Raw genomic sequence first — 16,182 nt, 5'->3', positions numbered from 1 at the left:
TATAGGTTATTGATGAAAGTATTTGGTGATTGAGCATTGTGAATTTAGGCTTCTCTTAAGGTTGCAAGGAGTTTAGCAGAAACTTATAGAGCTATGAAAAATATTTAGGTGTACAGATGGGTGAATAGTAGTGATATGTAGAAGGAGGATGTGCTAATGGATTATAATAAGATAGGACATACGATCATGATCGATTATTGTTATTATGAGGTTTTAGTGTACTAGTGTTTCTTGATGTTTTATTTTATAGCTTCCAAGTAAGAATAGTATATGAGGTTGGGTTGTTAATCATGTCTAGCACTAAACACTAAGTTTGAATAATGGATAATCATCAAGGTAAAAATAATGATTACTTAATTTGTGATACTAGTCATATAGAGGTGAACTAATAGGCTTAAAACAGTGCATACGAGAATTTAAGTTTATTAATTTAAGATTAAGTATGATGTTATAAGTATGATTTATATGTGTACATAAGGTGATACTGGAGTTGTATAATTTTCTAAGATTATTAAAGGTTGTGTATGGTTAGTAGTACCCTCGAGTTGCTAAATGAGAAGGAAGCTAGCTATATAGTATATGGTATTATTAATAGCTAAGCTAAGGAGTTATGGATAGGTGATGTTGAGTCTTTTGGTATGATTTTGATTCTCATGTTTTAGGGAAGAATATAAGTTTAGAGACGTGAGAATGGTAGGCCATGATGGAAAAGAGACAGATTATGTGTTTAGTAAGGCAAGCATGTTGTCAAGAAGGGTGTAAGTATGTGATGAGTGCTAAATTTAAGGAAAGTTAGGGATAGTATATATTAAGGGGGTGTTCAAGGATGAAGTTAGTATAGTTCATTAGAAGTTTGGGAATGTTCATGTTAAGTATTAGAATCTAAGTCTGAATCTGGGATGATTGAGCTAATAGAAAGAGGAGTTAAAGCTCTAGATGGTGTGAACTCAGGGTATGGTGATGCTCATGAATATTGAAAGTTAGTAAGTGTTCAAGTTATCATATGATGACCATTAGGGCTATAGAAAGTTAAGAGTTCTATCTTAGAAGGAAGTTTTAGCAATGGATTTTACACTTTCAGGTGTAGTCTTTCAGGGTGAATTTATTATTTATGTGTATTATTATATCTTGGACCCTAGAGTAATATAGTTACAGTTTAATTTAAAATTTATTAAGGGTCCACAGACTTAGAATGATGACAAAAATCTAAGGGAGAGGTGATAGAATAAGAAACCAAGTCAGGCTTTCTGATTCTAGTAGTGATGTCAGTGTGTTGTAGAACATTAGTAAGGGAGGAAGATGCCCTAGCCATTCTTATCTCAATGCAAATTATTGTACTTTAGTCATCACGATATTTACTCATGCCTTACATGTCAGCTCCATGATCATAGCTCATATTCGTGCACTTTCCATAGAATCATGTATCCTTCCAGTCCCAAGTATAAGGAGTTCCAGTTCACTCAACAGTACAAATCATATTCCAAGAAATTATGAACTCAAAACTCAGGTCATATAGCTCATGACTCATGTAATCATGCTTTACAGTATGCTTAGTTCCTAGAACTCACGACCTCAGTTAAGTGTCCAAGTTATACATAGTATTCTTTCATATTCCAGGTTCTCATGTTCTAATCCTTTAGTGACTTGTCTTTGTGAATTGATAATAGTGATGAGTAATTATTTAGATAGAAGAGAGTAAATATCTCATGTTGGGAAAAGATTGTTGCGTGCTTGTTGTATCTCAAGTTATAAGTGTGAAGGACGATTAAGGCAGAAATTTTTGATGTACGTCATGGTTAGTTGAAATTTCGTACGTGTTTTCTTAAGAATAGTGCAAGAAATTTGTTATTGATTGAGTCTTAGAAAATATAAGAAAGATTCCTTTATGGGTTGTTTGCCTAGAAGTTTGTATATGGTTATAATGATAGGCTGAAATGTCATCTTGGTTTATAAGTAGATGGGTGCATTGTGTCCTAGTGAATTCCTAGTAAGAGGATTGAATTTAGTTATTGAAGAGGTAAGAAGAGTTATTCTTGCGAGATGATGTTGTGAAAATGCATGGGGTATTGAATTCATGGTTTAGACTAGTGTTATGATGTTATGTGTAGTACCTTGTAGAGTCGAATAGGCTTGAACATAGTGAGAAAATTTAGTTCAGCTCAGACTTCAGTAGATAGGATTATCAGTTCCATGTGAAGATCGTAAGTAGCCTCAAGTAAAGTGAAGTATTGATAGGGAACGTATATTTAAGGGAGTATATAAGGAGTATGTCTAAGCTTGAAAGTGGAAGTTGTATTGCCTAAGGCCTAGTAATTCTATCCCAGCTTATGTTTCGTAGGCCTATGTTCTATGTTACAGAGCTATAGCTATATTAAGATTCCTTGCTCAGATATCTTATTCAGATCATACCCAAGAATTCTTTCCTCCCTAATGTTATTAGAACTTCTTGCAAAGAGTATTGAATAAATACTCCAGTTGTGTATAAGCTTTAAGTATATTTTAGTTTGTATAGCCAATAATTCATTTTAGTAATCAGACAAATAAGATCTTATTATTTTCCATATTTTTATCTAATCTTACTATCTGAAGTTTCATGAATATGGCTATTCCATGAGGTAATTGTTCACATGTATATAAGTTGTGAATTCACTTCAGTCCATGCATCAGGTTTTAGATTCAGCTATTTAGTCATGACTCATGACTCAGTTCATAAGTGTTCAGTGCATAATCTTAGTTTTCAAAGTATTTCAGCTCAGACAGTGTAATACCCTTTGTAATATCTTAGTTTTGTTGTCTCAGGTCCGTGCTTGCATAAGTCATCACTTCATAATTCTATATGTATGATTGTATCATGAACGCTTCAAATGAGTTCTAAACTCTCAGCATGAATTAGCTCCTTATAGTAAGTAAAGTCAAGCCAGCTCAGAAATCAATTTCATGATGAAAGTTTTAATGTTTCAGCTCAGCTATATCCTTTCTTAGCAGACATATCATGTCTACATTATTTCATACTTCTAAGACTTCAACGAGTTCTTATCCATCATTCGAGGACAAATGATTCCAAGGGGGAGATAATATAATACCCCATATTTTTGGGCTAGACTTTGAAGCATCGCTCTTACATGTGTAAACTATAATCCCATGATTTACTTTTGAGTTCATGTGTCATGATCTTTATCCTAGTGTATGAAGTTCTTTTGAGGTGAAAATATTCATCGGAATCACTTAGAACAAAGTTGAGCTAAGAGTCTTTGATTCATCCAAAGGTTGGTATTTGATTCTACAAGGGTCTACTTTGAATATGTATAACTTTTTATATACATGAAATTTTTCAGCTCAAGGCCCACCAAATGATATATAATTGAGTTAGCTTTCAACAATACCAATTTCTCCTTGATCCGATACCCGAACAAAAAGTTATGGCCATCCAAAGGGGTATGTGTCGCCTAACAATCACCTAAGGTTGCTGGAATGGGTGTGCGATTGGCTAGGCATCGCCCAACCAAGGGCTAGGTGATTAGACATGCATCGCCCAGCCTAGAGATAGGCGATTCGTAAGGCATCGCCTACCTTGGCTTGGGCGATTGACTAGGCGTCGCCTAGGTCATTGTCCAGGGCTAAAAATACTCCGTTTTGACTTTAATCAAGGGTGTTGAAGTCATTTCACACCCCTAAACTGTCCCTAATCACTTCAAAATGTTTTGATGATTTATTAAACACATTAACTTCATCCTCTTAACCCTAAGAAATCAATAAACAAATCAAAAACCCTCCTCCATTCCCAAGAACATAAATCCAAGTGTCATCTCTCAAGAATAAAGAAGTTAAGTTCTGAATTCAAAGTTCTCTCCAAGGATTCGTCCAGTCAAGGTATGTGGTGTTATGAACAAGGATTTTCTTTCACCCTTGTGCCCAAAACTTGATTTTAAGTTAAATATTAAAGTTTTGGTTCATATCCAATTCTTATTATTTTGATTTATGAAAATATCATGTTATTTAAGGCTTCAATTGCAAGAGATTTACATATATCCATGTTTGAAATCATGAGATTTATAGTATGAGTTATATTCCACTATCTTGATTAAGATTGTTGAAAGCTTTTAAGATGATTATTGAGCATGAAGTTTAAATATGATTATTGATGCATTAAAGCTTGATATTTTGAATCTCAAGTACAAGTGATGAGTTTATAAGGAGATTATGATCTCATGTTTTGATAAGTGCTTTAAAAGTAAAGATGGATCTTTTGATCTCAAGCTAAGATTATGAAATTCACATTATTCATACGGTTTATGATTTAAAGTAAAGAGAACATAACCGGTTTTTGATTATATAAATCCTTATGCTATTTTAAGGTGAATTTCCTACGGTATGAGCATACAGGTAGTATGAGAGTAGTATTTAGCACCGGGTTGGGTATACGTTTAAGTCACATGCCCCAGAACTACGTGTCACCGTAGAATTTTAATACCCATAGTAGGTTCAGTGTAGTGATCACTCTATCTTAGGTTCTATTCTGATGGTAAGGGTAGAACAACTCTCCTCAAAGTGGGTAAGACATTGGATTCCATGATAGCTCACATAATTTATGTCGGTTAGAAGAATCTCTCAAAATAAAGAGTAAAAGTAAAACTTTTAGAACTAAGTGTTATGGCTCACAAAGTTTATCCTTATGCTTCATTACTTATGTTTATGATTTTACAGCCTTTCATCTTATTCAAGCTCAAGGTGAGTCATCTAAGAAGAAAAGTGGAATGGTCAAACTAGTTCTGTACTATTCCAATTAATTTAACAGTCTTATTCTACATTAAATTTTTTATTTAATTCTTAGTTAGAAAACAAATGTCTTATTTCTATCCCGACCCCTAATAATTAAAGCTCTAACAAATTTAAATTTTTTTCAGACCTTAATCAAAAGTTGATGGATAAACAATATAGATCATATCCCTCTAAAAGTTTTAACATCACTTAGCATGCATTATTTTAAAGTATAGGTGTATATTCAGTTATTGTTTTACTTATGCATTCACCCCCACATACTTAGTATATTCCAAAAATATTGATCCACATATATGTTAATGTGCTACATTGTTTCATAATGTAGGTACCAATTGTAGCCCACAAATCATAATCAGATGTGTAGCTTCCAGTCAGTAGGTGATGAATCCTTTTGATTCAAGGGCTCGAGTCAATCATAGTTCGAGTAGCATCTTGTTTTCTTTATTCAGTCGTATTGATTAAGGATAGTTGGGGGTCATGTCCTGGCTACCTATAGTCAATATTAGTAGAGGATTCATAAACAGTCAGTAGAGTTGATGTATTTGATTCCAGTTTTGTTTTATATAACCAGAGTTGTAATCATGTTTAATATAGTTTTGTATTTACCATATTCAGAAAAGATTTATCTTCCGATTATTTCTTTCAGATTTATGTAGTATATTCAGTTGCTCATGAGTTATACAAGTATCATGGGTTATCTTAGGATCACTTGTGGTTCTAAGCACCGTGTGACATCCAGGGGTAGTCTCAGGTGTTACACTAATATATATGGTAAGGCTCCTAAAATAAAATTCTGCTAAGCTATAATAAATATCAATATATGAAAAATCTTTCTAAAATATTAATTTGTATTCAATTTGGTCTATGAAATTTCTACTTCAACAAAAAACTTTATAATTTCATGGCTCCATCTCTCTCAGCTTTGTCTAATGAAGGTACAATTATTTATTTATTAAATTGCAAAATTGAATGTTTCTTTTTTGTGACTTCCCTATGAATTGAAAGAAAGATGCTAAAAGGTGAGTTACAATTGCTTTTAACGATTTTATTTGGGAAACAACTTGGTCATTGTTTATTATATGAAACAAATCAATAGAGAAATGATTGGGAGGTTTAAATTAATTGATTTTGACGTCTTAATTAAATTTATTTATTTTATATTTTAATTTTTATGAAATATCTCGATTGGTCTCAGCATTTTTTTTGTCTTAAATTTTATATATTTTTTGGGGAATATCTCAAATAGTTTCTACATGTTAAAAGCAAAAACTATCTATAAGTGACTTTATGGATCAATATTATCTTGAAAATAGGGTCTTGCACCATAAATAATCTTTGTGAAATAGAGGTCATGCTTGACCTTAAGGTCCATCAAAACATGCTTAGTTCTAATCTAAAACTAGGATATGAAAATCATGTGAATCCCGACACAACATAAAGCATCAAAGAATAGTAATACATAGACACTAACTTGTCAAAATACACACTATAAAATCACAAAAATGACAAAAGTGAAATTCGCCAACCAACATACAAGAAAAGAAACTTTCAATCATGTACCATATTTTTAGGAAGGTTTTTCACGTAAAAAAGTTATTGATTTTTTAAATATTTTATCACTAAAAGTTAAATCTTTCATACTTGTACCATTTATTTTAACATCAATTGCTATTTTTAATAACTTTATTCTATTATATATAATTTTATTTATAATACAAGATGTTGACACCCAATTTTTGCTCTCCGTGCCTAAAATTAAGGCTTTTTGTTCATTAAAGGGCACGAAGCATAATTTTCACTTCTTTTTACAATGTTTGATAAATTATTGATAATTATCCTTTCTTTAGGGTTTTAATCAATTTTTTGTCATATTTTTATTTTTTATAATTTATTAATAATTTTTCTAATTTTAGAATTTTTATCAATTCATTATCGTTCTTAATATTTTACAATCACCCGCACACGTGCACGACATGACGTTATATATATATATATATATATATATATATATATATATATATATATATGTATATATATATATATTGCAGTATTTTTTACTTAATTATATTTTAATAATTTTAATATTCTTTACATTTTTTCATTCAACATCTATATTTTATAGTCCGCAAACGCTGAGTCGGATCAATTATTTTTGTGCAGTATAATAATTTGATGTCTTATCACATCCGAAAACAACTACACAATAATGTCTTGTCACGCCCGATAATGACCACTCAGTGTTGTCTTGTCACATCTGACAATGACCGCTCAATGACACTACCCTTTGGATAATTACCTTGTCCGTTGGTCAAAAGGATGAAAATCCTTTGGCCAATAACTTAAGGACCTAAGGGTGTTCTATTATAAAAAGAGAGGACACCCCTTTATCCACTGGATAAAAAGGGTGCTCAATTTTTTGTATAAATAGGTGGTGGGAGGACACATTGAGGACATTTTTTTCTTTTTTGTTCATTTTTTTCCTCTCTTTCAAAATACACATATATTTATATTTATTCATAAATACACAAGCATATTTTATTTATTCCATTTTTCTATTTTGCTCTTCAAAACACTCCAACGGATACATTACACAACAATCTCTATTTTTGATATTTTTCTTCACAAAATAAATAGCTATGCTATCATCCATTCATGGACGGACCATGAACACAGAACAACAATACACAATCACTCTCACATATTGCAGAATAGAGAATCCATTTTTTTCCTTCTTCTTAATTCCAAACACAAATACACAGCAACAATATCCACACACTAATATCCATTTTTTTTTCTTCTTCTCAATTGGTTTTTCGCAAACTAATAACCTTAATCGAATGTTAATACTTCAATAGGTTTCCTTATTTTTCTTAAAAATTAGGTGGCGACTTTGTGCAAATTTTCATTCTCTTAGAGTCCATAACGTCGTGCTCATTTTAACCTCAAGTAAAAATAGGGTATGACAGAATGGCAACTCTGCTAGGGATGAGGAGACGTTCTAACCATGATCGCCTCGATTTTCAATCGAGGGAGGTATTTTTATATTTTTTGTATATGATTAAATTCTTTACCTATTACACTTCAAATTATGTGAATTTGCTCATAAATTCTTTACATTTTTTTTATCATGCTTAGTTCAGGATTTTTATGCTTTATTATGTTATTTGTTTTACATATTTTTATATCATGCTATGTGTGAAAGGACGCAAGCCAAATCCAAACTTGCATTCCTTATTTGTTTGAATAACACTACTTGTTACTGCTTTATCACTTGTATTTTCCTATCGAGTCTTTGGACGTACATAATGTACACGCGAGGGGTGTACTGCACTCCTCCAAACCTTCTTTGGATTCCTTAGTTTCAGAGTTGGTGCAGTTAGGTTAGTGCACCTTCTCACAAATATTCAGTCTCACTCTTGAACATTTAGGGAAAAGTCCTACTCTAGTAATAGGTCATATTGCATATACCATAGACGGGACGGTCCAAGGTATCGTCTTCGCAACTAGCAAGCCACTCTTTCGTCAGAAGGTTGTGAAACCTTTATGACATATTTTGTGTTAGAACTGATTCAGATAATCCATAAACCAAACATTAATGGATTCAGAACAATCAAATTTGCCTTCTTTTACTCTTCCTTCATTCGACATCATTTTCACGTCAATAGACATAAAGTATTACCCAAACTAGCCAACATTTGACACCATTTTCACGAATACAGAATGTTGTTAAAAATTTGCTTCAAAATATCTTTCTCAGAGTCCATGAAAGTCGAGTGTTCTAAAAATGCTTTGCTTTTGTTCGACTTTCTCTTCAAGTCCGCAGATAGGAATGTCACTACAAACTCCACCTACGTCTAACTTTTTCTTTTTTGATCCAAACTAGAGTGGAATGTCGTCAAGCATTCTTCCAATGTTTGATTCTTTTTTCTAGTCAACGGACGTAGAATATTATTCAAAACTCTACAATTATTTGACACCCTTCTTCAAAACAATGAATGTGGAATATTATTCATCTCCACCCACTTCTAACTCTTTCCAGCCAATGAACGTGAGGCATTGGCGATACTTCTCCTCCGTTCGATATCTCTACCACAAGATCCTCATTCATTAATAATGAGACTTGAGATACTCACTCTTTTAAAGGCATCATTTTAGCCCGCTTCTATCAATTCTTATCGACTATATAGGCCTCTTTTAGCCGCCCTTATTGGATACATTCCCTCTTCAAGAAAACTTAAAATTGTTCTGAATCCAAAATGTGTCAAAATCTAGATTTATCTATATCAGTTTGTTTGGATGAAGGCCTATCTCTGGCAAAATGAGGCTCCATAATATAAGATACGCTTACTTGACATTCTCTGAATGTTCTTGTCCATCGACATGAACTAACTCTTGAACTTTCATTTGTGTTTGCATTATTCCCTAATAGAGGTTGATTGTGTCGATCGATAGAACTATCCAACTTAAGCTATGTAATGAGCACCAATACCGTCGACCCGACTAGAAGTGTTCCAACGCTGGCAAACGTATCAGGAATTTTCAAAAGACAAGATAATGAACGTATGCTTCTTTTGGAGAAACAAATCGAGATGTTAAGAGGAGAACTACACCAAGGAAAGGATCCCACACATCCATCCAAGGCTACTCTACCGCGCCCTCCTAATTTTTTATATCTAGAAACTCCAATACCTAAACGCTATTAGTCAGTACAACCTCCCACAATGACTGTTGGTTTAACAAATCCCTCATCCCCGTTCACACTCATCACCTCCCATAAATTTTCTCATTGCACCCTACATCCAAATATTGTCACATCCGCTCATGATATTCAATGAACAAATCACACTAACTTTTAAGAATAATATATTTCTCCAATGTGCGTGACTGAGACACCCATTTTCACCATGTCTGCTAAAGGTAGGCTTCCGATAATTAAAAGGACAAAAAGAGGGGAATAGCAAAATCGTAAATGAGCTTCGTAATCTAAAGCGAGCAATGAAACACCTCCAAGAAACTTAAGTCAGCAATCATTTGGACTATGAAGATTTATGTATCTATCCAGATGTTGATTTGCCAATCGGGTTCAAGCCACTTAAGTTTGACTTGTTTGATGGAACCGGGGATCCTCATACTCATTTAAGAGCGTATTGTGATAAATTGGTAAGAATTGGAAAATGAGAAGCTCATAATGAAGTTGTTCATTATAAGTTTGTCTGGTGAGGCTCTCGCTTGGTACACCAAACAAGACCCTCGTCATTGGCGTAAATAGAGTGACATGGCTGAACACTTTATGAATCGTTTCAAGTTCAATACAAAAATTGTACCTGATCGACTTTCCCTTATAAATATACAAAAAAAGTCCTCTGAATCCTTCCAGGAATATGCTCGGCGATGGATGTCTGAGGCGGAAAAGGTTCAACCACCAATGGACGAAAGTGAATTAACGAAGTATTTTATCCGCAGTCAAAAGGGTGTCTATTTTGAAAGGATAATATCTACATTGGGGCAAAAGTTTGTTGATTGTGTCAAAATGGGGAATTTTATAGAAAAGGCGATTAACTCTAGAAAGATTAAGTCGGCAAATAACTCGAGCAAGTCTACTCAGTTAGAGTCCATCGAAGGATCGAAGGAGGAGAATGAAAAAGAAATATTTGTTATGATACCACACCATTCACTTCAAAGTCCTAATAATGAACTGATGCAAATATCGAATCATACATTTCATCATGCCTATAATATCCAACAAAATTACCTTCAACCCTAAGCTCCCACATACCAAAATCCACCACAACCATGCGTACCAATCCAATTGTCAGTTTATCAAAATCTGACACCTTTTGCGCTAAGACAAAATTCGAAAGGTAAGCACAATCGAAGCTGCACTCAATTTATTGAACCATTGACACTTTTTGAGAGACTGAGAGCTGTAAATTTGTTGAGACCAGAGTTAGCGAAGATTCCTAATCCATTACCTAAATGGTTCGATAAAACAAAGCGATGTGCTTTCCACTCTGGAGTTTTGGGGCACGATACTAGAAATTGTAATAGGTTAAGGCATAGAATTGAGTGCTTGATCAAGGCCGGGGCAATCCAATGTGTCGAAGAGCAATCAAATACAAATAATGATTTGATGCCCAATCATGAAAATAGAGGAGTGTATATGACGTGAGAGACACCATCCTCCACGTCGAGCCTGCAGGGCCTTCATATAAGCCACTCTATAGAGAAGCGCTAACTTTAGCGGGAATATGATATAGATGAATCCAAGTTGATAGACTCAGAGACAATAAATAGAGTCCTATATTTGAAGGCATAGGATCTCCTCTAATTATCATGTAACAGAACTACGTTCTGACCTGATTTCTCATGGTGAGATACATAGGCAATCCTCATCGGGCTCGGTCGTACTTAAGTAGAATCATTAATTCTTTTTGTAATTGGAACTACGTGTGATCTGATTTCCCTCGGCGAGATACGTAGGCAGCCTATATAAGGCTCGGTCTCTTTATAATACGAAAATCTATTTTCCCTAACGACGAGCAAAACTTGAAAGGGACGGTATCCAGAAAACCCGAAACGATCCATCAAGACTATCCTAAGATACACAGTGAAGAATCATCGAGAAAATCTCTCCAAGAGACTGGGGTAAAATTTTGAAGAACGCTTCAAATATCAACGAAGGCTAGGACGTTCAACTTGGAAATGTTACGACCAAGGTTGATTTGTACCAAACAACGCAAGTCGTCACAAAAGTTGTAACATATCAACAGGGGACAACTTATCTATAATATCGAAGAAATGCACCAAGGGCCAATACCAAAGACACTCCCACCACTTAACCAAAGATCTTTTCTACAAATATTGTTAAAAGATACTATCAATCCAAATGCACTGAAATCATATCGACGATCAGTGCAGGATCGAACACTCGTTATGTCAGTCATAAGGAGGTCAACCAAATCTTCAAGTGGCACATGCTTATGAAAGAGCCAAAAGAAAATTCTCGTGATGAGGAAAAATAATCTATACCTACAATTCCAAGAAGGATTTCCAAAATATGTTCAAAAGCATTCAAGCTTGGATTATGACTAATACACCAATCGAGGATATCAACATTCAATATCTGTTGACACGTGAGATAGCATAGGCTAGCGTCGAGGATATCTTATCATCTTATGAATCGGCATCTGAATTCCTCTGAAGCACATGATTCAGAGGTACGTCTTTAAGTCGCTATCTGAAAGCGAACGACATATGAGATTTTCTTGAAATTGATAATTTGAGGATCATCCATAAGTCATATTATTTGAAATAAGATAGTGTGCAAGATTATCTCTGAGTTGATAACCCATAGTTCATCCGTAAGTCGCAATAACATCCTAACCGGATAGTATGATAGGTTACCCAAAAATTGATAGTCCGGAGTTAATAGCCCATAGTTCATCTGTAAGTCGCAATAACATCCTAACCGGATAGTATGATAGGTTACCCAAAAATTGATAGTCCGAAGGTTATCCATAAGTCGCAACTAAATCTTTACCAGAGAATATGCGAGATTATCAAATTGATACTTCCAAGGGTTCTCTATAAACCGCATCATATCCAGGATCGATTATATGCAAAATTACCCAAGGACTAACAATTTGAGAGATATCTATAAGTCATATTGTGTCCAAGGTTGGAAGATGTGCAGGAACACCTAAAAGCTAGCGATTGGAGAGATATCTGTAAGTCGTCTCTTATCCAAAGTTGGATAATGTGCAGGATTACCTAAAGGCTAGTAATTCAAAAGATATGTATAAGTCCCCTCGTATCCAACATCAAATAATGCGCAAGATAATCCAAATATTGACGATTCAAGAGGAATCTATAAGTCGTATTGATACAAAAGATGCGCAAGACTTATCTGAGATCGTATGCGAAGAATTATTGGCAATAAACAGAGAGGTCATCATTCCACAAGCATTATGGGTGACTCAAAAGGGTTACCACATCAACACAAGATTACACGATCGCAGGAATCCTTCTGCATAAAGTGTCATCGGTGTCCAAAAGGGGCACCCCACTTTGAAGACATATTCAACTGGCAAATGATTATGCAACAACCAAAAAGGTTGTTGTGTTTATTGTTGCAAGTTATTTCTTTTTAAACAGATACATGAAAGGACGACTGTAGTAGACCCAAAAAGAGTTCATATACGAAGACGCACACAAAATAAGGAGACTATCAATGAGGCACCCAAGAAATATTCAGAGTTTACGCAGAGAAGACTTACGCATGTACCCAAGCCTCTTGCTTTCATCAAAACGCAAGTCAGCGAGACTACATATGAAGGTAGCTTATACAACGCGTTCACTACTCTTCCTCTTAAAACCATGACATGAAGGAACCGACATTGAGATGCAAATCTCAATGCTTGATCGACTCCAACAACTTATAAAAGCATCACCCAAATTAAGAAATTCTTTGATGTTAATCGTTAGCACAAGAAAAAGCCATAAGATGTTGAACCTTACAAGAGAGGCACCGCTTCAGCAAATGGCGAAATGAGCTTTCCAAAGCAAGCTCATGATTATCAACCTTACCATTCTCTACATACCCACTCTTGTGGCTAAATTTTTCTTGATTCCCCTCACACGAAACTACGTTTTGACTTGATTCCTATTCTAGGATATGTAGGCAGCTTAAGTCAGGCTCGGTTATATCAACAACGTAATCTTTTACATTTTTTTAAATTTTATTTATCATCTCAAGCCACAACAACCATGTCACTTTGATGGAAGTCTGAAAGCGAAGATCAAGATGAAGAAAGTTCCCACCAGAAGACATACTAGTATAAGCACATTATGTGGAGTTAGGAAGTGTCACTACTCCAAATCCTGAATAGATTACCGATTGTCAAAAGATTGAAGGACGAGATAGCTGTTGGCCGAGTTCTCGATCAACACAAAATCAACATCCCCTCCCCAAACTAAGAAACTTTCTTTGAGCGCAGGTACAACATCGCTTCAACAAAGGTTCAAACATCTTGGAAGCCTAAATACTGCCTCACTATCACAAGCTGGGAATCCAGGTATCGTCAATTTATCCATAATTATTCCAAGACACTAAAGAATCTTCTCGAATCTTGCAGATCATAATAATGCTCAAGGAGGCACGTGTCAAGTATCTTACAACATTCCATCAGAAACTCAACATCACATCTCTATCACAAGCCAGAAAGCCAGGTTTTATCAATTTATTCGCTAATACTTTCTAACTCTGAAAGAAATTTCTTAATTTTTTTGCAGGTCGCATTAAAGGGATATCCCCATTAAGACTCGGTCATCAAGTACTAACAGATGTTCACAAAACACTAACATAACACAGGGCAGTCTGCCCCGAACAATAGGACAGGGCAGTCCGCCCCAAATAATAGGACAGGGTAGTCCGCCTCGAACATTAGAACAGGGCAGTCCTCCCCGAACAATAGGACAGGGCACACCCGCCCCCAACAATAGGACATATAATGCAAATTTCACTTTCTCAACAAGCATTTCAGCCAACGGAGGCTATTTACATTTCAGCCGGCGAAGGCTATTTACATTTCAGCCGGCGGAGGCTATTTACATTTTAGCCAGCGGAGGTTATTTACATTTCGACCGGCGGAAGCTATTTATATTTCAGCCGGTGGAGGCTATTTACATTTCAACCGACGGAGGCTATTTGTATTTCAGCAATTGCTCAGCCGATGGAGGCTATTTATATTTCATCAACTGCTCAACCAACGGAGGCTATTTACATTTCAGTTATCACCCCGCCAAGTGAATTGCCTTGAAAAACAGAGACAATACTAGAACATGCAGTACAATGTGGAACTATCCTCTTAGCAGCAAACTGGGGCAAGCTAGCGAAATGTCAGGGATCCCTAGTTACGTCAGGAATTTTGGCGAAGAAACTCAACTCAACTCAACCCAAAACTCTCATTTTTATAATCCTTATTATCATTACTCAATGTCTTCTTAATCCGATACTGGGGCAATCTTTGAAAATTTGCAATCTCTTTTTCGCTCAAAGTCCCCAGCAAATATTGCTATCCGACATCTACTCATTTCTAGATACCCAAATAGTCAATTTTGGAACAAGCACTCGTATTCATTTCATTCGTGTTAAAATCTTTGCTGTCATCTTTGAAGGAACCCAGTGTCACCATAACTCTACACTGAGGCAAATTTTGATATTGCTATGATTCGAATTACAGTGACCTAATTCTCATAACACTCAAGATATTTAGGAAGATCTGTGCAGAGTTCGATCTTCACAACTGCAATCATTCTTTCTCCCCAGCAAGTACACAATCTTGCATCTCCAGCATCTCACAGGGGCAATTTTGAAAGGGGCATCAAATATAGATGAACACTTTTGTTTTCAATTAGTCCTTCTACCAATAATCATTTCGCATGATCTCTCACCCTTAATAACAGGGCGATTTGCTTAAATTTTTTGAACTACATTGACCTGATCCTCATACAACTCGAGGTATGTAGGTAACTTTAAATTAGAGTTTGGTCGAATTTTCTTCAAATTATTTTTGTCGAGCGAAATTAGCTACACATCAACTTTTTTATTTGAAGACTTATACATCGTCCTTAAATGAAAAGGGCAACTACTGACACCCAATTTTTTCTCTCCGTGCCTAAAATTAACGTCTTCAGGCTTTTTGTTCGTTAAAAGGCACGAAGCATAATTTTTACATCTTTTTACAATTGTTTGATAAATTATTGATAATTATCCTTTCTTTAGGATTTTAATCAATTTTTTGTCATATTTTTATTTTTTATAATTTATTAATAATTTTTCTAATTTTTGGATTTTTATTAATTCATTATCGTTCTTAATATTTTACAATCACCCCCATACGTTTACGACATGACGTTATATATATATATATATATATATATTTACAGTATTTTTAAATTAATTATATTTTAATAATTTTAATATTCTTTACATTTTTTCATTCAACATCTATCTTTTACAGTCTGCAAATGCTGAGTCGGATCAATTATTTTTGTGCAGTATTATAATTCGATGTCTTATCACATCCGACAACGACTACACAATAATATCTTGTCACGTCCGACAATGACCACTCGGTGTTGTCTTGTCACATCTGACAATGACCACTCAATGACACTACCCTTTGGATAATTACTTTGTCCGTTGGTCGAAAGGATGAAAATCTTTTGGCCAATAACTTAAGGACCTAAGGGTGTTCTATTATAAAAAGAGAGGACACCCCTTTATCCATTGGATAAAAGGGGTGCTCAATTTTTTATATAAATAGGTGGTGGGAGGACACATTGAGGACATTTTTTTTCTTTTTTGTTCCTTTTTTTTTCCTCTCTTTCAAAATACACATA

This window comes from Capsicum annuum, chromosome 12 (genome assembly GCF_002878395.1).
Source record: "Capsicum annuum cultivar UCD-10X-F1 chromosome 12, UCD10Xv1.1, whole genome shotgun sequence".
Taxonomy (NCBI): Eukaryota; Viridiplantae; Streptophyta; class Magnoliopsida; order Solanales; family Solanaceae; genus Capsicum; species Capsicum annuum.
Note: the sequence above shows the minus strand (reverse complement) of the source record.